Genomic DNA, 21,106 nt, shown 5'->3' with positions numbered 1-21,106 from the left:
GCCCGGGCTAACTCCTATTCCGAACACGATGCAATATGCATGACATGCATGGAATGCAACTAAGATGCAATCCTAACATGCACAATGCTATGAAAAAGAGATGCCTCAAAATGCGTGCACACGGGCACGCAAACCGAGAAAATGACAGAATGCAATCTAAGATACAACCTAATATGCACTATGCTGTAAAAATGAGATGCCTCGAAATGCGTGCACACGGGCACGCAAACCGAGAAAATACATGAATGCGATCTAAGATACAACCTAGTATGCACTATGCTGTAAAAATGAGATGCCTCGAAATGCGTGCACACGGGCACGCAAACCGAAAAAATGACAGAATGCTATGCAAGTGGCATGGAAACATGATATGGGCTTATACCAACATGAGTGAGCCTCAGCCACACTCACATAGGATGCCGGTGGATGAAAAATGAAGTGCCTCGAAATGCGTGCACACGGGCACGCAAACCGAGGCAATGGTAGAATGCGATGCAATGGCATGGAAACATGATATGGGCTTATACCAACATGAGTGAGCCTCAGCCACACTCACATAGGATGCCGGTGGATGAAAAATGAGCTGCCTCGAAATGCGTGCATACTGGCACGCAGACCGAGGCAATGGTATACGCAATGCAAATGACATGAAAACATGATATGGACTTATACCAACATGAGTGAGCCTCAGCCACACTCACATAGGATGCCGGTGGATGAAAAATGAAGTGCCTCGAAATACGTGCACACGGGCACGCAAACCGAGGCAATGACAGAATGCGATGTAATGACATGAAATGGATAGCAATCATTATAATAGAATTTCAGCACTAAAATATGGGAGAAAACAGTCCCGAAATGAGGCGAAATGACACTAAATGCATGGAATTGTCCCGAAATGCGAATTTAGGCACCCGAAATGGCCTATAGCTATGCCAAACATGCACAATATGGACATGTAATGCAAAGACAGAAGCTAGGAAGTCCCAAAAAAGGCACTTTCTCAGTTATAAACATGGCCAAACAGCAAGCATAGGTATGGCAAAAATAGCATGCAAGAATAGGGGCCAAAAGAGGGGTAATGAAGCAAGTGATATAAGAAAAACCCAAACTGAACAATTTCCTTCTACAACATTGAAGAGGGACCAAAAATATGAATATTTACAGTTTATGGAAGCCTCAAAATCAGTATGAAAACATGCTAAAAAATGCAATGCAAAATGAGGCTCAAAAGTGGCTATAACATGAGGTATGCAAAATAATCCACAAACGGCCAAAGACCCTTAATGAAACATGTAGAATGGGCCAAAACAAGACTATTTCTAGAACTGAAAAATGGCCAAAAACAAAAGCATGGTAGGCTAACAAAACATGCAAGGAAACGGACCGAAAGTGAGATATAACATGAAGTGGCTTATAGAGGTCCCAAACCATGAAAGGACCTAAATGAAATATGAATAATGGACCAAAATAAGCACTTTTTCAGAACTGTAAAATGGCCAAAAACAAAAGCATGGTAGGCTGCCATTGCATGCAAGAATGGGGAAGAAAAGAGGAGTATAAAGGTAAGTACAATATGGAAGTCCCAAATGGTGTTGAGCCCTTCTTCAATGTTGAAGAGGGGCTCAAAATAAGCCCAATATCAGTTTACAACATGCTCAAAAACAGATTACTCATGAGCCAAAAATAGCATGCAAGATTATGACATATAAGAGGATCAATGAAGCAAGTGCATCATGGAGGGCTCAAACAGGGTTGAGCCCTTAATGAAAAGTGAAAATGAGCTCAAAAGAGGGCCACTTTCAGTTAGGTCCGGAGCTTGAATGTATAAGAAGGAGAGGCTAAGAAATATTGCAAAGAAAAGCTCAAAAAAGAGAAAATGGTAACTCACCCTTGGAGACAAGTCTTTTGTTGCTTCTTGGACCAATTTGTAGCTCCTTTAGCCTTTGAGAAGCCCTCCTTGTTGCTGGAAATGAAGTGGTGGTGGCAGAGCTTGGTGGTGATGAAGAAAATAAGGTGTAGGACTTAAGGTTTTTTAGGAAAATGAGAAGGATGGAGGGAGATATGGATCTTGAGGCTTGAAGAACAAATTTTCTAACCCCCTAAACCAACAATGGCAGCTGGTTATAAGGACCAAAAGGAGGGTGTAAAGGTGGGGGAAAAGGAGGCAAGCTTTCCCCCACAAAATATCCCCCGGATTGGGATATTTTCTGGGGGAAACAGCTGCACAGCTGTAAAGTGGATGGTGAGAGGAACATGGCCGGCCTTTTACTTTTGGTGAAGGTGGCCGGCCGGCCACCCCCCCTAGCCGGCCGGCTAGGGGTCAAAAAGATCAAGAATAATTAGTGGCCGGCCACCACATATTGGTGGCCTCCCAGGTCTCCTCTTCACAACCTTGTGGTTCGAATTTGGAAATTCTAAAACAGGAGAGAGAACAAGCCAATTTGAGGAGGGGTTCAAAAGGGTCAAATGGAATTAGTGGCCGGCCACCACTTTTTAGGATCCTCCCATGTGTGTACAACACAAATATGTGGTTCAAAGTTCGAGAAAATGGGCCCAGGTTGTTCAACATTGGCTCGGAAGGAGGGGTTCAAAAGGGTCAAGCAACATTAGTGGCTGGCCATGAACTTTTAGGGTCCTCCCAAGTGTGTACATCACAAATATGTGGTTGAAAGTTCAAGAAAGTGGCTCTAAGGTGTTCAACATTAGCCCGGAAGTGCGAAAAACGGGCGCCGGAGGGCGTCGGAGGATGTATAACTGGTTGCTGCAACAATTACTGGCCTCTCACCCTTCAGTGACCTTCCTAGTGATAAAACAGAGGTACCTGCCAAAAATGAACGAAAACCGTTGCAAAACAAAAGTTTGGGGGCCAAAACGCGCAGTTCGGGGTCCCGAAAATGGGCTGTTAAGCACCGAAAGTGGCGTTCGGCCACGAAGTGGGTTTCTCAAATCCCAGTGTCCCTCAAAAGGGAGCAAATAAGAAGTATGCCAAAAAATCAGAGCAAACGGAGATGGTTAGGCGGTCCCGAACCGAGGCACACGGCCCGACGGCTCCGAAAACCGGGAACCGGGCTCTGAAATGGGCAAAATGGCCTATAGCCACAAAATGTAGCCCACGGCCACTGAGAGATGGTCTACAGGACCTCTCCCTCCCCTCAGGAAAAGAAAAAAGAGAAAATCGAGTCTGGTTCGCAAACCGAGACAAGAAGAGGGTTCGGAAGTCCGGAGGCGGGGCTCACGGCCGCGACTCTGAAACTTCTGAACAAGCACATTATGCAACATCACCAAGCGCTCAATCAGTGACGTCTGAGTCTTAGGGTCGGTCAAAAATGGGGTGTCTACATTCGCCCGGTCGGTGAAAATAGTCGTCCCCAGCAGAAACATGAGGAAGCCGCGTGCGTACCGCTCCACCTCCTCCTGAGTGGTAGGCGCCTGGACCCGGAAGTGGTCCTCAGACCACGAATATCTGACATACCCTGCCCGAGCAAGTGGCGGCTGAGTGCCAAGCAAGTGTATCTGGGCAGCGTCCCACTCATCCATGTCGGTGTCGAAAGGGATCGGATCACCCCCTACCCCGATACCGGTGAGCATCGAGAAGTCATAGGAAGTCATCGTCATGTCTCCCGCGACAGAGAGATGGAACGAGTCAGTGGTGTCCCACCACCTCTCCACCAGAGCAGCGAGAAGAGGCCTGCTTGCAGTAAGCCGGGAGAGTCCTCTGCAGAAGGCGCTGAAGCCGGCCTGGTCTACGATGTGTCGGACCGTATCGGGCAACGCCATGTACCAATCATGGGCGGCGACATTCCCATACCCCCGGAAGGCATGGGAATCTCCCTGTGTTCAAGAGAAACAGTTGCGAAGCAATATAAAATGTACAGTTTTGAAGAGCATTCAGAATTGGTGACAATACAGCGTGTGTGCACGTTTTCAAGTTCAAACAAACATCGGGTGCCGGTGTGCTTATAGTGAACTACGACATGCAATGTGCCAGTATGTTTGGGTGGTTCAGTGACAATACAGCGTGTGTGCACGTGTTCAGATTCAAACAGATATCAAGTGCAATGTATTCACAGTCAACTACAGCATGCAGTGTATCGGTGTATCCGGGTTAAGCAGTTAAAGAACATGATCAACTTTGGCAGTTAAATGTTCTACATTGCGAAAAATGAAACAGGGAAGAATATACCTCGGAAGCGCCGTATGATAGATATGACTCCGACTCATGCAGGAGAAGCTCTGGAGGCGCCGTCCTGTCAAAGCTCCTGAATTGGCAAAGTCCGTCGGGAGGCAGTATGTGAATCGCCGGCCGGTAGGTCGCCGGGTCGAACGGGCGGACGCTTAAGGGCGAAAGCTCGGCCTTGGGATCCATCTCATGCTCCGGGGGAGTCCCGCCCTGTGGAAGGTCGTCTACCATCTCAAAGAGAGTGTGGAAATGGCCGAAAATGTGGAAACCGGGCTAGAATGCGAAAAGTCAACGGAAAGTCAACCCCGGGAGGGTGAAAAATGGCCGAAAAAGCCGGGGTGCGGAAAAGGCACAGGGTTCAAGGTGAACTTGAGGGAAACAAGCCCCGAGTGGCGGAAATCGAAAAAGAGGCACCGAAACAAAGTTTTGTTCGGTTCAAAATGTTCGAAACGCGAAGGTATTCGCGAATCGAACGACAAAACGGGCTCGAAAACCGAAGAAAACGGAGGATCGAAGGAAGGAAAATAACCTAGAGAGAGGGAGGAGCAATTTTCAACCAAGAACAAGTGAAGAAAATAGGGCTAGAAGCCCTATTTTAAAAGACCTGGGCCAAAAGACCAAACTGCCCCGATTCAGGCACTTTTGGCCGGTCGGCCACACTGTTGGCCGGTCGGCCAAATATTTGGCCGGTGGACTATTTTTGTGGCTAGTTGGCAGCCGGGGACCTCCTCTGATGGCCGGTGATCCTCCTACAACCTTGTTTGGGTCAGATGTGTGGTTTGGGGCCTTCATTGCTCAAGACAGTGCAAGAAAGTGCATTTTCGAAGCTCAACCGGTCTCCGTTTTGACCTCAGACCGTGTCTTCTGCGTGTACCACTTGAATACGGGTGCGGTGTATCCTTTTTATATCCTTTTGTCTCTTTCAAGATTCAAAAGTTGCCCTGCATGCGTTGCTTTACAACGCTTTGACGTGAACGCGTGTTGAGTTATATGTCATTGTGCTCGCATTGTATGCTTTTTCACGGTCTGGCGAGACCTTAAATACGCCCGGTCTAGGAGACCTTAAATCCTCTGAAGGTGCAATTCCTTCGATATTTGTTATGCATCCCTCTTTCGCATTGTCATGTACATACCTTGTGCATTGCACACGTTATCATTTGTTGTTATGCATGTCTACACGCATTGTAACACGCACAATTTGCATCGTTATGGATTTTTCCCTCTCCGGTCTAGGAGACCTTAAATCCTTCGAAGGTGCGAAACCTTTGGCGTCTGCATTGTCATGCATGATCCTCGTCACGCATTGCTATACACACCTTACATGCGTTGTTATGTTTCTTCCTCGCATGCACTACCATGCATTTCAAGCGACGCGCGTCGTCGCGTATTAAAGTTCACATGCATTTCAAAAGCCGCGCGTCGTCGCGCATTCCAAGGTCATTTGCATTGTCATGCATCTCAAAAGTCACGCGTTTCAAAATCATGCATCATCATGCATTCGCATTCAAAAAAAAAACAAAAAAACAAAACACAAAACAACAAAACATGCATTATCATGCATTTTCCCTTCATCATGCATTCGCATTCAAAAAAAAAAAACACAAAAAAAAAAAACATGCATTATCATGCATTTTCCCTTCATCATGCATTGTCACGCATTCAAAAAAAAAAAACAAAACAAAAGAAACAAAAACAAAAAAACACATGCATATGTCATTCACTGTAAATAGCATGCATTATTGTGCATTTTTCATGCATTTGTCATGCATCCACTATGTATAGTACATATGCCACGCATCATTGTAAATAATGCATATGTCATGCATAACATTGTAAATACCATTCCATCCATTGCATATTTGTATATATTGCATTCTAGCCTGCATGCATTCATTGCATCACCCCTATCTATGGTCCGCGCCTTTCCATGTTGAGCTTGGTCTGGTATGTGCCCATATCTTTTCACGTCGAAGCACAGTTCTGCATGTGTACGCGCCTATTCCATGCTGGTATGTTGGGTTGAGGGTTGCAGCACCGTTTCTGTGTTAGATGCGGTTTGTTTGTGTACATGCCTTTCCTAGGCAAGATTTGGTTTGGTCCGCGTGCCTTATCCATTGTAAATACCATACCATCCATTGCATATTTGTATATATTACATTGTAGCCTGCATGCGTTCATTGCATCAGCCCCATCTATGGCTCGCACCTTTCCATGTTGAGCTTGGTCTGGTATGTGCCCATATCTTTTCGCGTTGAAGCACAGTTCTGCATGTGTACGCGCCTATTCCACGTTGGTATGTTGGTTTGAGGGTTGCGGCACCGTATCTGTGTTAGACGCGGTTTGTATGTGCCCATGCCTTTCTTAGGCAAGATTTGGTTTGGCTGCATGCCATATCCATTGTATATATTACCTTGTAGTGTAATTTTTTGCATCCAACATTAGGATCAAGTTCTTTCGTTAGCGGGACACTTCCCCACTTATGTCATTCCACCCAATTACTTGTTCTTGTGTCCATCTACATCACTCATAGTTCTGCATGTGTACGCGCCTATTCCACTGCTGGTATTGTGGTTTGAGGGTTGCGGCACCTTTTCTATGGTAGACGGACTTTGCATCTCCATCAATCTATTTGACATTTATGTGGTTTTGAACTGCTCATGATTGGATCATGATTCAATTGCATTGCATATCGTTTGCATTGTTTATACATAGTTTTGTATGTTTTGCATATTATTTGCATTATTTTTACATTTGTTTTGTAATTTTGCATATCATTTGCATTACATTAGATTCAATTGCATATCATCGCGCTGTTTGTGCACCCCTTGGTCTAAGAAGACCTTAAATCCTACATTCGCGTTGTCGCGCAGCTTTTGATTGTATTGTTATGCATGTAACTAACGATATTGCACCTGTTGAGTTTTCTTTCTCTTTCAGGCACGATATTGTATGTACGGTTCATTTGAAGCTGGTGCAACCAGACGAGCCGCATAGGTATTGTATCCTTCGAGTGAGACGTATCGAGAATTGCATAATTCTCTTGCACCCTCTCTGCATTGTAGTGTAGTTTGGTTTGTGCTAGCTCAAAACTGTCGCATGTTATGCTTCGTTACAGCTTTCCTTGCATGATCATAAGTTATGTTCGGCTTCTTGCATTTTCAGTTGCATTTCGCCCCTGCCTTCGGGCGCATATCTTTATTGCCTTGCATGCTTTGTCTAAGTCTTCGGCCTTGTCGAAAATGGGTCGTCTCTGGGCTTTGACACTCACTCTCGTCATTCTTATGACTTTCGAGTTCTGTCAAAGAGGAGCAACTGTAGACACCCCATTTTTGACCGTCCTCAAGACTTGGACGTCACCGTTTGAACACTCGGTGATCATCCATGTTTATGTTCGTCTTGAGTTCCTGAAGGTCTCGGCCACGCGCCCTGCCTCAGGATCTCTCGACTCGATTGTTTTGTGCTTGGTTTTGCACCAAACACTTGTGTTTTTCCCTTGAGGGGCAGGGAATGGCTTGTTGGCCATCCCCATACTCCACCGGCCATGGCTTGAGGCCACCGGCTGTGTTTTGTTGCCATCGGCCAAATGTTTGGCCGACCGGCACTCTAGATGGTCGACCGGCCATATATTTTGGTCAAATTGCATTTTTGGCTGGCCGACCACTGTTCATCTGCTTTTCAGATATTTTTGTGCCAGCTGTGATAGCTGGCACCCACTTTGCTCCCCTTCATACACGTGTATGGAGGAATCTCCCTCTTGACTAGCTTACTTGAGAAGCTTTGCAAGAGTGAGCTCTATAAGAAGGAGCCTCTTCTCCCTCCATTAGGGTTGACAAAAAAGCTCCAGAGCTCGGAGTTTTAGGGTTAGAGTTTACATATACTCTATCTCTATATCTCTTCCTCCTTTTGGTGTATTAGTGTGTGTTTGTTCTTACTATTGCACACAAACACCTACCATTACACCTTTCCTTAGTTGCTGAGGCATTAGAGGGTTGATCTTGAACTTTTTAAGCTAGTTTTGATCCAAGAAGAGGTCTGGTCTTGTGATCTTGGAAGTGTTCTTCAAGGGTGAGTGTTCTTGCCCTTTATTCCCCATTTTTGCATAGCTTTTTTGTCTACCTTACACCTATTTTCGAGCTTATCTTATAACATATAAAAGTCTTTTTTTACTTGCTCTAAATAGTTGTTTAAGAGTTCTTTGTTGTTTAGGGTTATTTGACCCCTCTTAGGCCTTGTTTGGCCCTATTTTTGTGCTATTTTGGTGAGCTCCGGGACCAGTTTGTTTGGGCCTCCTCACCACTAAAATCTTGAGGGATTTCAGTGGTGAGGATGGTGCCTTAAGGTCCTAAGAAGGAGAGAGCCACCCCCTCTCCTTATTGTCCTTGAAAAGGGCCATTTTTGCCTCATGAGTGAGCATCTTATTTAGGTTCATGTTGGCCATGCCTTAGCTGATTTTTGTGCTTATCTTGACATGTTATAGCACTGTTTTATGATGGTTTGGACACACCATGCTTGCCTTGCATACTTGTCTTGTAATGTCGTGGATTGCCTTAACATGCCTTGTGCTTTGAGCCTTGTTTCTAGCATGCTTTTGGCTTAGCTTTGTGAAGCTTTTGTGCTCGTTTTAGCATGCTTAAGCTCTGTTTTTGGTTGTTTTGGTCGACCATGACATGCTTAGTATAGCCACCTTGCATTTTGGTTTGTAGGCCTTGGGTGTGTGAGTGCGGAGCATGCATTGCTTGCATCATTTCAGTGGTTTGGAACCGCTTAGCATGTCATTTTAGTCCTCATGGCATGCTTGTATGCTTGCATTTGATGCCCCTTTAATGTGTTAAAAGGTTGTTATCTTATGCCCCTTGTTTAGGCCCTTGTGCATGCTTGCATGTTTAAGCCACTTAGATGCCATCTAGGTGTATCCTTAGCATTGTTTAGGTCTGCCTTGGACCTGTTTCAAGCCCTCTTAGCCTTGTGGGGCTTGGTTGACTTAGCCATGGTTTAAGTCCCCTTGGGCTTGCCTTAGACCTTAGCCTTTGTTGCATGTTATGCTTGTCTTGTTTGATTGATTTGGCATCATCTTTGACATGATTTTTAGAGCTTATAATGCATGCCATTAGTCCATGTTTAGTCTCTTTTAAGTGTGCTTAAAGGTTGCTTGTTTGATGCTTAAGTGTTGGCCCATTTGCATGCATGTTTGTATGTGTAATTGTCCCTCATTTCCATAACCTTGGCCACTGTTTTGGGCTTAGTATAGAGCTGGCCAAACTAGTTTAAGACCATCCCTTGCATGTTTGCTTGCATAGGTTGTATGCCTAATATGCATTGTGCATTGCTTGTGCCTATGCTCATGTTGCATACTTAGTTAATATGCTTAGGTTGCATTACATGAGCATGCATGCCTTGCTTCTTGAATTGAGTATGATAGAGGTTGGGTTTCATTTGTTTGTTTGATTGTGAATCTCGTTTGAAATCAAAGTGCATAATTGGTTTCTTGGGCCATCACGCATTGAAATGCACGATTGGTGGTCCGAGAACCAAGAACCATGTCCCTTTGAGTCATAAACATGATAAGGAGTGTGTTGGTGCACACATTTACTTGAAATGCATTGCCACGCCATGTTCTGCCCTCTGCTGCTGTCAAAACAGGTTTCTATAGGAATCTTTGGCCGGCCGACTATCCTTAGTGCCGAACGACCAAAGATGGATGGTCAAGAGCTCAACAAATGGTCGATGACCATCCTACCATGGCCGGTAAGGTTTCTACTTGGTCGGTGATGATCTACAGTGTCCATGGAGCATTCCTGGGGAATTTTGCAATGATCAGAGAAGGAAAACAGTGTGGATAGAGGCAACTTGTGCATGGCAGTGGACGTCCGAGCGGAGTCGAGCACGCATTGCATTGGGCCCTCTTCCCGAGGCTGTTTACCGTTTTATTAGATTAGTTAATTTGCTTAACTAGTTTAATTGGTCTGTGATATTTAATTAGCTTGTAGGTTAGTTAAATCTGTATTATTCTTTCGGTCCCTCCAAGCGAGGGCAAATTTGTAATAAGTGTGGGTGCGTGTGTGCATGTTTTCCAACCCCCACTTCTTTCTCCCTTTTACTTACATGCTTTGATGGTTAGGCCTCGTTTAGGATGCTACCTTTTTAGCCAATTAGCCAAAAAGTTACTAAATTAGCCAATTAGCCAATTAGTCATACCAAAAAGTCAACAATTACGGCTTCTCTCTACTTTTTGCACAGCTTTTCGTAATTAGTCAAAAAATCATCCCAAACATACAAGTTTTTTTTACCTACCTTTTAGCCAATTAGCCAAAAAGTTACTAAATTAGCCTGTTCCCAAACGAGGCCTTAGTATTAGGGCATATTCAATTTAGCATACCTTATGCTATGTATGCGTGCATCATTCATCAGTATTGCATGCACCGGACTCGGCGCATCATGCTAACTGCATAAGTATTTCAAATCTAACTTGAATATGTGCATCAAATGGTTGCATTTCACATGCCATCCTAGGATTAGTCGAGCCTATCCTAATTGCATTCTGTATGCTTTGCATTAGGCACTTAACATGGACTTGGATCATACATTGATTGCTAATGAGTTCTTTGTTTTGGCTTGGAGTACACTGTAAGTATTTTGTGCTTTAGCATCTCGCATGAGTGTGAATGTTAACATGACAGCATGCTGACCATGTGGCTAGATGCTTATGTGATATGAACTGCCTGAATGCCTGTGGGTGAAGGTTGGATTGCTTGAGTTGGAACAACTCATCAAAATCCGTGTTTTAGCTTACTCGCGAGTAGCAAATTTCAAAACATTTTCCAAACAAACGGATATGCGATGCTTTGTTCCAAATTAGGCGATCTAGTCTATACTTGTTTTGCTGTGCGCATCACATAGTAATTCTAGCTAATTAACCGGAATAGAAACACATAATGTTTTCAAAATTGGATATCATGGTTAGTAGAGGCCGATCTTCGGATCGGGCGAGCAGGGGTGCTCATAGCTGACCTTCCCCAATCGTACCCAAGTTCCCGAGCCGAGGCAACTTTGGTGATGACGGACACGTGGCCTTTGGCACCGAGTCAGGGTTTCCTAAATTTTCCAAAATAAAATATTTAGGTGGCGACTCTGTATCTGGCAAAGCAGTCCATGTTTGGCACTTCTTTTCTAAAAATCTGTTTTTCTCAAAACGATTTTCCGGATTTGGACTCTTTGGCTCAGACTAAGAACCGTGACAATTTGAGAGTCCTGAACTGTAGTGAACCCAATATGAACAGAACGGGACTCATCCTCCCGGGGCGTTCGGGGACGTCTACAATAGGATGGGCTTTTTGGTGCCAACTTAGTTGAGATGATCTAACTTATCGTGATGTTTTTGCACTCTCCTCTCTTTTTTGATGTAAATTGTTTCGTACTTTGTACTTTGCTATTTCATCAATAAAGTCTCATTTTTTTGCCGATCCAAACAAAAAAAAAAAAAAAAAAAAACGGACGAATAAGATTTAAGCCAAGAAACTATGAAAAGGCCAACAGATAAAGCACTAAGGGCAAGCAAGAGGTAACTCAAGAACCCTCTTTTCAATACAAATTGTATATTTCATTATGGTCGATCAGTAAATTAACTTAATCATTGAAGGGTCCTCCCGACCAAATATGGTCGGGGGTGATCACTAACATTTGGTTTCTCTTGACAGAAATAAAAGGGCAGGACATGTCATCTCGTTTTTTCTAAGGAGATAATTTCACCTTCCACAATAAGTTATGGTAATTAGAAAGGATAAACGAGCCAAATGAGCCAAAAAATTAATTTGTCAAGCTTGGTGTGAAAATTTTAATGAGTTTTAAAATTTGTTCAAGTTTGATTTATTAAATTTTTTAGCCAATCTCAAATGAATTTCTTTTTTTTTTTTTTTAGCTAAGCTCAAATAATTTATATTTTTATATAGTTTTAGGCTTATAAAATCGAGCTGAATAAGCAATTGACTGTTAAAAAACTTTAACAAGTTGTAAACTGTATTCAAGATTAATTAATTTACTTAATGAACGGGGATAAGCTCTTCTTCAAACCTTCATCTCTCTATACCTCCCCATATCCCTTTTGTAGGCCCTAATTTGGACCCGCACTGATAATTCGAACCGCTCATCTCGTAAGTTTCATAATAAAAGTCATCTATGAAAAAAATAAGTTTCATCATAAAATTATAAACTTAAGAAAAAAATTGCATTTTATTTTATTAAAAAAAAGACAAATGTGATTGTAAACTTAAACCATCAATTTTATAAAGTAAAATATTTTTTGTTCCTATATTTATAATTTTCCGATAAAATTCATTTTTACATGAATGACCTTTATTGTGAAACTTATGAGATAGATGGTTCGGATCATCAGTGTAGGTTCAAATTGGGGTCCACAAGAAGAGTATGAAGAGGTAAAGGTATGGAGGGAAGCATATTCCTAATGAATGAGTTTTTAATGAGTCGAATACAAATCGAGCTCAAACTATTTGATTAATTTATATCACTCTAATGGTAATATTATTATTATAAATAAAAATTATTTTTACGAAGTTGTGTTTTAAAATAAAAAATATATAAATTGTACATAAATTTTTTATTTGTACATTATTAGTTAGCCAAAAATTGGGGGGAGGTGGAATTACAATTCAGTGGCATGTCACAAAAATATTTACAAATTCATAAAGTTTAAATTTTAAAATTTTAATTATTAATATTTATAAGGTTTGCTTTCAATTTATATTTTTTTTACTCTAAATTTACACTGAATTGTAATTTTTTTTTCCTTCTAGGATGAATGTACAGGCTTTGTTCGGTGTTACTTCCAAATTTATTTATTTAGCCTATTACTTAAAAAAAATTAATTAATAGTGTTTAATTATAATTTGTTTGATTTTTTTAGCTTATTTAACCCTAAAAAAAATTCTTAGCTACTATTTGTAGCTTACTTTGAACTTGTAACCATTCACACTATTACTCAATTCACACCACACATAATTTTGATTTTTTTGTCTTTCTCTCAATTCACGCCATTAAATTTTCATAATATCCTCCTCTTCAACATTCCTTCCCTTGACCTTAACCCTAAAGCATCATTTATATTGTATTTGGTTGGAAGATTTGAAAAAAGATTTGGAAAAGAAAAGTGAAAATGTAGGTAAAATGTAAATACAATATACTTACATTTCATATAATTTCATACACATTTTTCCTTTCCCTTTCCAAATCCCCTAATTAAACACAACATTAGTGTAACGACCCCAAAGTGCGTATAGAAAGTTATCCTTATTTAATTAGGGGTTAATGTGTTTGCTATTGGAATTGAAGAACTATCCGTTGGTTTATACCTTTGAAACTGGAAGTGGTGACCTTTACCAAACAATCTGAAATTTTTCCCTCCGCTCGAGCGGAGTAGTTGGTGCTCGAGCGTACTTCTGGGGTTTCCAGTAATTTTACAGGCGGACTGACATTCTGGGAGTGGTGATTTTCCGCTCGAGCATATAAGTGGGCGCTCGAGCGGGTCGCCTAGTTAAATTTGATTCTGAGGCATGTGGGCTCATTTTTGATGTTCTTCTTAGTGTGTTTGGAATGTTCTTACCTTGTTTTGGGGTATTGATTGAGATGATAATATGATGGTAAAGTAAGATTGAACCAAAAACTTTAATTTGAATAATTCATTTACGACCAACCGTCACTCATTTGCCCTTTCCTTTCTCCACACTTTGAATATGGATGTGAGGTTAGAACCATTGGAAAGCTTATTTCCGGGGCTTCAATTTGGACACAAGAACGACCTAAAACAGAGTCCGGATGGGAGAGTTATACCTGTTCGAAGTGTTGAAATCTGTGCTGGGAGAAGGTCCGCTCGAGCGGGAATAGGGACGCTCGAGCGGGAATAGCGAACACAGCAGCTTAAAAACGGAATTTCTGGATCATTCTTGTTATTTTTCTTTTCTCTCTTCTCTCCTCTCTCCCTAGGTCCGAAAACCCTAGGGTTTTGGTCCCAAATCCTCACCATTTCCCTTAGGTTTGATCAAGATCTTCTACCAAGGAGTGAAGAAGGCATGAAGATCAACATTTTCAACCGATTGGAATTTCGAAATTGTGGAGGAATTTCACCAAAGCTTGCTCCTTTCTTGATTCTTGAGGTAGGGGTTCTAGTTCTTGTCAATACTTACATTGATAGTTAGATTTGTGGTATTTTATTATCTAAATATAAAGATTTTCATTTTTGGAGCATGTAGTGTATAGTATGAGAATTGGGGGTTCTAGGATTTGTGATGTTGGAAGTTAAATTGATGAGTTAAAATGGTGGATTATGAATCCTAGGTGTATAATCAATGGGAAAATTGGAATAGAAAATGATGGGTTAATAAGTTTGAATTTTCTTGACATTTCAATATTTTCTTGAAACCCTAGGTTAATTAAGGATGATAATCAAAGATTTGGCCCAAATTGAAGGTAGAATAATGAAATTGAGGTATTGAATTGTATGTGTTCAAGTTTAATTTGAATTTGGAAATGTTTGAAAATTATGTTTACAATTTGCGAATGAACTTTGTTATGAGCATTGTAAATCATGTTTTAATGAGAAAGGAAATTGGGGGAAAGATTTGTGGATGAGATGGATGATGTAAACTTGGCTATGGAATGTTGAAATGAGCCTTAGTAACTTAATTTGAATTATGTTGAATTATATTCGGTGGCATTGGGTTGACTAATGTTAAATAGTGTGGATTATATTGGATGGTGATGATTATGTGGGATTATGTTGATTGTGTTGAGTTGTGTTGAATAATGTTGAACTAAATGATGTTGTACTATGATGGATTATGTTTGAATTATGTGAATTGTATAGGGTTAGCTACAGGGGCGGACCAAGCATCTAAACACTGTGAGTAATATTACCTCAAATGTACGTCATTTACCGTTAATCATTATTGTTAATGACATTTTCTTCTCTCTGAACAATTATGGTAACATGTGTGTTGGTTGGGAATCGATGTGAGCATTGAAAGAATTAGCACATAACAACATGACTCTGAACCCATTCTGCATTCCGACTATGGTTATTGTTTATCGGTAATGTGCCATATCTTATAAATTATTTGTGATTTTGCATAAGAATTGTATTCATGGAAGTGAACCCCGTTTACTGAGATCTTGATACAAACTTCTGTTTAATTTAAGGTATGATTTGTGACATAGATATCCGTTTAAAGAGACTAAAAGACAGTATTAATGTTTTATTATCCATAAATTAATCTCAAGGACGTGCGATAATTCAAGGGAATAATGATGCTTGAGTATTGTGAATCATTCTGTTTTGTCAATGATCAATCAAGACTGGTATGGGATAGATTATTTTGTCCTTGCAAATAATAGTGTGATGATATATGTACTCTCTGTGGGATATGCTATACTTGTGGCTACGATTGTCATTGGTATTCTGTTAAATGTAAACTAATTACGTCAACTCATGTAAATGATTGAAAGCGTTCAAGCTGTAAAATATGTTTGCCTTTCTGCTAACAATTATCGGCCACGTTCTGTTAAACTTAAGTTATCTATGGTTATTTATGTGATTAATGGGAAGAATGTGTTTATCTGTATCAATCTGTTCTGATGTTTTCTGGTATGGAACAAAGTGCTGTACGGAACTAAGTGCTACACCTTGGTGGGAGCCACCTCTAGAATCCATACGAGCCACCTCTTGAGTCCATACATCTGTTATTTCTGTTACCCTACGTTTATGCGTTCTGTTATTTCTGGGCTGATAAGCCGTTCTGTTATTTCTGGGCGAATGAGCCATTCTGTTATTTCTGGGCTAATAAGCCGTTTTGTTATTTCTGGGCTGATAAGCCGTTCTGTTATTTCTGGGCTGATAAGCCGTTCTGTTATTTCTGGGCTAATGAGCCGTTCTGTTATTTCTGGGCTTAAAGCCGTTCTGTTATTTCTGGGCCTATGGCTGTTTTGTATCTGTAGACCTATGGTTGTCCTGTGCATACTGGATTTAAAACCACTCTATTAAGAAAACTGGATCTATGGCTGTTTTGGATTAATTACAGAATGAAATCAATCATATGCCTCTGTAGTTTTATGCTTTATTATTTAAGTTAAACCTTACATTATTTACGTACTATTATTCATTGAGTTTCACTCATTCTGTATTGTCTGTTTCTGTAGGTCATCAACCGAGAGGCCAGTCCTAACCCTTATGATTCGTCTCCCTCTTGTCAACCTCGGTATGTCCAGGCACTAACTGAAGCCCGCGTATTTTGTGAAGGGTTGTTAGGATTTTTGGGATTTATGCTTGATTGTCTTTCCTTAAGATGTTTTGTCATACGCCCAATTGTGGGCTAAGTCGATGTGTGGGTGTGTATGTCTTCTGTATATTATTTACTTGGTGTGATGTTGTGATCCTGGAATGTCAATAGTAGCTCAATGGATATGGTTTGTTGTTGTTCTTTACTATTAAATGCTTCCGTTCAGGCCCCATATGATATATATATAACAGGTTAAGCGTCCGTTTCTGAAGTAGTCATGCCCAAACTTTTAGGGGCGGGTTTGGGGCGTGACAGGTGGTATCAGAGCACGAGTTTCTACCTCACACACGAATCCATTGAGCTTTAGGATGTCAAAAAAAAAAAAAAACGAAGACTTAAGCATTATGCATGACATCCTTAGTGCATATGAAAGAACTTGGTGGCAACGTTAAATGTTCTACCTGCTAACTCTGATGACTACAATCTATATCTGTTGTACGTCCTTTTATTGCCTCTGTTTATCTTATATAGGCTGGTGAAGAATGCAAGACATGCAATGTGAATATTGCACTGCGGAAGCGTGGTAAGGATTTGAGTTGATCGGTAAGAATTAAATGAAATTTGTATTATTGGTTCATGGTTATCTGTAGAAATGATGATAATATGGTTGGGCTTTTAGCATTTGTTTAATTTCAACATCAAGGGAATGATATATATAAGGTATTTTAATTACCGACAACTTCTGATAGGAAATTATTAATGGTGCCTAATGAGTATGGCTTATGTGTAATTGGGATTTGATTGTGGGAATCTGTACTCTGTACTGTACTCCGTATTCTGACCTCTGTAATCTGTAATTTGAAATCTGAAATCCGTAATCTGTAATCTGTTCTGTTTATGGATGATCTGCAATCTGTAATTGGGACTTTCTTTAAGGTAATAGTCGAGTGACATGAGGAATTCTGCCTATAATACGTGTTTGTCCATATGACACTTGCAAAACAATAGATAATTACCGACTAATTTGACATCAAACTAGAATGAGTGGTAATCTAATAAGTTACTGCAAAGAAAAAAAAAAAAAATTTAGAATCCTGCCTCTGTGTATTAAGAATTTAAGATTGAGAAATCTTTTCCGTGATATAATTCAGTGTGAATCTAGTAACTTATTCATTAATATCTACTTAATATTTAAAGGTTATAAATAAGCTGATTTGCGTGGCACTATGCATTTTGGTGGAAACAAATAGTTATAGGGAATAATCCCTAATGATAAAGGGCTCGCAATACGTACGGGGTATGCACCTCCTCTTGCATGTTATACAAATTTGTACAATACGCACTACATGGGTCGGAATTAATTTACTATCGTGATGAACTAATCTTGCCAAGAATTCTAACTCTAATATTAGTTGATTAAAGCACTTTATCGTTATACTGTTGAATTTCAAGATATTATGGAATCCAAATGGATGTGATTCCTATATGCTTATTGGAATTATAACCCTATACATAGTGGAATAATGACTAATGAATTGAGCATGATTTTGAATTTGCTTTTGGTTTTATTTTTTGGATGGCTCGCTATACGTGAAAAGATAATTATCTGATATGTTTTTATTGCACAGAAACGAACTTCTGATATTCTACTTAAATGTCCTTCATAGCACATTTACAGGAAACTGCAAAGTATTTAACGTTAGTTTTGATATTACTGTAACTGTTGGATTTGGAATATGGTTCTCCTTGCGTTATTGTATGTAGAAGGAATACTATGAAGAAGTAATGATATTGATTGGGATTCTGAAAGAGATATGACAAGATGTGATAAGTTTTCTGAAAGAGATATTTTATTATACATGAATGAGTGGCTCTATGTTGAGCTTCAAGCTATTCTGTCTTATTTGTTATAAGTTGAATTGGAGATTATTCTGTTAAAGTTTAAATAAGTTTAATGCTATTGGGAATTATTCCATCATCTGAGATCTTTAAAAGGTCTGATAAATTTCTGAATAGTATGAAGGGTTTGAAGAACTTTATGTATTCCGTATTTTTGGAAAACTAGTATGGATTTTAAATGAGTATTATTTTACTGTAATTTGGAAAGTATGATCATTAAGGTTTGATCTGTATTTGATTTTACTAATACTCTACTCTAAACATGTAATTCCTCGATATGAGATTTAAGTTGGTATTTGGAGCCTATTAGAGATTTGATTTGACCTGATAAGGCTAATTCAGATAATGAACAAAGAGCCACGAAGTCGTTGGTTTAGAACTTAACTGCTATTTTGAGTCTAATTGTTGTAAGAAGCATATACCTTTGTGGAATTGTGATAATGGGGGTTACTTAAAAAGTTTGAATTATGATTGATAGTTGATGAAATGATTAAGAAATGTTATATGTCCAAGACGGAACTAAACTTATAACAAAGTGAATCAAGTTTGGAGGACCAAACTTCTTAAGGTGGGGAGAATGTAACGACCCCAAAGTGCGTATAGAAAGTTATCCTTATTTAATTAGGGGTTAATGTGTTTGCTATTGGAATTGAAGAACTATCCGTTGGTTTATACCTTTGAAACTGGAAGTGGTGACCTTTACCAAACAATCTGAAATTTTTCCCTCCGCTCGAGCGGAGTAGTTGGTGCTCGAGCGTACTTCTGGGGTTTCCAGTAATTTTACAGGCGGACTGACATTCTGGGAGTGGTGATTTTCCGCTCGAGCATATAAGTGGGCGCTCGAGCGGGTCGCCTAGTTAAATTTGATTCTGAGGCATGTGGGCTCATTTTTGATGTTCTTCTTAGTGTGTTTGGAATGTTCTTACCTTGTTTTGGGGTATTGATTGAGATGATAATATGATGGTAAAGTAAGATTGGACCAAAAACTTTAATTTGAATAATTCATTTACGACCAACCGTCACTCATTTGCCCTTTCCTTTCTCCACACTTTGAATATGGATGTGAGGTTAGAACCATTGGAAAGCTTATTTCCGGGGCTTCAATTTGGACACAAGAACGACCTAAAACAGAGTCCGGATGGGAGAGTTATACCTGTTCGAAGTGTTGAAATCTGTGCTGGGAGAAGGTCCGCTCGAGCAGGAATAGGGACGCTCGAGCGGGAATAGCGAACACAGCAGCTTAAAAACGGAATTTCTGGATCATTCTTGTTATTTTTCTTTTCTCTCTTCTCTCCTCTCTCCCTAGGTCCGAAAACCCTAGGGTTTTGGTCCCAAATCCTCACCATTTCCCTTAGGTTTGATCAAGATCTTCTACCAAGGAGTGAAGAAGGCATGAAGATCAACATTTTCAACCGATTGGAATTTCGAAATTGTGGAGGAATTTCACCAAAGCTTGCTCCTTTCTTGATTCTTGAGGTAGGGGTTCTAGTTCTTGTCAATACTTACATTGATAGTTAGATTTGTGGTATTTTATTATCTAAATATAAAGATTTTCATTTTTGGAGCATGTAGTGTATAGTATGAGAATTGGGGGTTCTAGGATTTGTGATGTTGGAAGTTAAATTGATGAGTTAAAATGGTGGATTATGAATCCTAGGTGTATAATCAATGGGAAAATTGGAATAGAAAATGATGGGTTAATAAGTTTGAATTTTCTTGACATTTCAATATTTTCTTGAAACCCTAGGTTAATTAAGGATGATAATCAAAGATTTGGCCCAAATTGAAGGTAGAATAATGAAATTGAGGTATTGAATTGTATGTGTTCAAGTTTAATTTGAATTTGGAAATGTTTGAAAATTATGTTTACAATTTGCGAATGAACTTTGTTATGAGCATTGTAAATCATGTTTTAATGAGAAAGGAAATTGGGGGAAAGATTTGTGGATGAGATGGATGATGTAAACTTGGCTATGGAATGTTGAAATGAGCCTTAGTAACTTAATTTGAATTATGTTGAATTATATTCGGTGGCATTGGGTTGACTAATGTTAAATAGTGTGGATTATATTGGATGGTGATGATTATGTGGGATTATGTTGATTGTGTTGAGTTGTGTTGAATAATGTTGAACTAAATGATGTTGTACTATGATGGATTATGTTTGAATTATGTGAATTGTATAGGGTTAGCTACAGGGGCGGACCAAGCATCTAAACACTGTGAGTAATAGTACCTCAAATGTACGTTATTTACCGTTAATCATTATTGTTAATGACATTTTCTTCTCTCTGAACAATTATGGTAACATGTGTGTTGGTTGGGAATCGATGTGAGCATTGAAAGAATTAGCACATAACAACATGACTCTGAACCCATTCTGCATTCCGACTATGGTTATTGTTTATCGGTAATGTGCCATATCTTATAAATTATTTGTGATTTTGCATAAGAATTGTATTCATGGAAGTGAACCCCGTTTACTGAGATCTTGATACAAACTTCTGTTTAATTTAAGGTATGATTTGTGACATAGATATCCGTTTAAAGAGACTAAAAGACAGTATTAATGTTTTATTATCCATAAATTAATCTCAAGGACGTGCGATAATTCAAGGGAATAATGATGCTTGAGTATTGTGAATCATTCTGTTTTGTCAATGATCAATCAAGACTGGTATGGGATAGATTATTTTGTCCTTGCAAATAATAGTGTGATGATATATGTACTCTCTGTGGGATA

This window comes from Camellia sinensis, chromosome 7 (assembly GCF_055761805.1).
Source record: "Camellia sinensis isolate YWXY chromosome 7, ASM5576180v1, whole genome shotgun sequence".
Taxonomy (NCBI): Eukaryota; Viridiplantae; Streptophyta; class Magnoliopsida; order Ericales; family Theaceae; genus Camellia; species Camellia sinensis.
The sequence above is the reverse complement of the archived record's forward strand: the minus strand, read 5'-3'. Positions refer to the sequence as shown.